The 1,537-nt window shown below is 40.9% G+C and overlaps 1 protein-coding gene across 1 annotated transcript in view; it reads left to right on the forward strand.

Annotated features, from left to right (window-relative positions):
- Positions 1–1,537, forward strand: part of CRYBG3 (crystallin beta-gamma domain containing 3) — a 67,282-nt gene that overhangs the window by 9,733 nt on the left and 56,012 nt on the right. The window lies entirely within an intron of this gene.

Consider the following 1,537-nt stretch of genomic DNA (forward strand, 5'->3'; position numbering starts at 1 on the left):
AGAACTTTGAAGCTGACATGGTGAATCATTCACTCATCAAATTTTTGAAATAATTTTGTTTTCTTGTTTCTGTTTTGTATTTCCTTATGCAAAGTACTCAATTCCTCTGAGATAAAGTAAATTATTCAGGAGGTTCATTCCAGGCTCGTGTATTACTTGTCTAGTACTGAAGACAGCAGCAAGAGCTGTGGCACATCTCCAAGCTGCACTGTTGGCATCTTCGTTTTCAGAGCTGGGTTTGGGTAGAGTTGACATCTAAATAGTAAATCTCCGATCCCACAGGGATGACTGCACCCCTTTGTGGTGCATCAGCTGTTGATCAGAGCAGTATGGGGGGAGTGGTGAGGTTTGTCACAGGTGGGATGAAAAAAGGCCAGAGTTTGACTTAGCCCACTTTTAAAAGTTTACTTAGAAGTTCAGTGTGGTTGTACAAGTGTCTTGCCCGTACATAGAAAATGGATGTTTTGTGGATTTCTCAAGGACAAATTAGTGCTGTTCAATTTCTATCCTCACAATTCCTATAAACAATTCCATTTTCAGCACATGCATCTTTTAATATTAAGCAATTGCATCTGCTCTGTATTTAAAGGGTAAAAAAAGCATTGCTTTAAGTTTAAAGACCACTGTTTCAATATCACTAAATATATCTTGAAAGTTCTTAAGAAATTGCTGTTCCCCAAGGATGAAGCTGAGCTCATTAAAACATTTTTTTCATCATTAACATGATCCTAGGTGGCCTATTAACAAATAAGCCTGCTGGCTTATTTAAGATTACTTCATGTAGAAATAGGATTGGTCACCTAGTGGAAATAGTAGCTTTCTGTGTAGGTGTTGCCCAATTTGAAACAATTACTCTTATCCAAATATATTGTTGACACAACTAAAATTTGCATAGGACTTTTTGTTCATGTTCTTTCCCACTCCTGTTGAGCAGGATAGATTTCATCTGAGAAAAGCTTGGGGTAACTTTAATCTATGTTAATAAACTGGGTTGAATCAGGAATTGAAATTACAGGGTTGTACTGTAAAGATAAAATAGGCAGCAATAGCCTATGGCACCCTCTACAAAGGGTGGGGATGGGGGAGGGAGGTGCTTCCCAGAAAACTTTAGTCCAGAGAAAAAAAACATATTTGCAGATTGTGAAGCTGAAAATGTGGCTATGAGTGGTGTTTGTGAAGCCTTCCAGTGAAGTTGCATCACCCTTTCGGGCAGATGGTCTTGACAGAAGTAACGTGAGCTTGGACAGCAGTCCTTGATCTCTGAGAGGAGCTGACACAGAGGAAATTCAAGGGCATAAATTGGTGAGGAGTAGAGCTTGCCTTGCCTCTGGGTGTAGATGCTCAGCTGAGTTGAGGGAAGAAATGAACATGTGGTTTGAATAAGGTGAAGCCCTGCCATGGTGCTCATTCATTTCAGTTCACTGATAGGGCCGATAGGCAGTGCAGAAGGTCAGAGGTGCAGGGGTGCTGCTCTGTAGGACCTTGGCTGTGTGGAAAACCAGGGAAAGTGTGATGGAGACTGTGGGAGGCAACAAAT

Source organism: Geospiza fortis, unplaced genomic scaffold (genome assembly GCF_000277835.1).
Source record: "Geospiza fortis unplaced genomic scaffold, GeoFor_1.0 scaffold72, whole genome shotgun sequence".
Lineage (NCBI taxonomy): Eukaryota > Metazoa > Chordata > Aves > Passeriformes > Thraupidae > Geospiza > Geospiza fortis.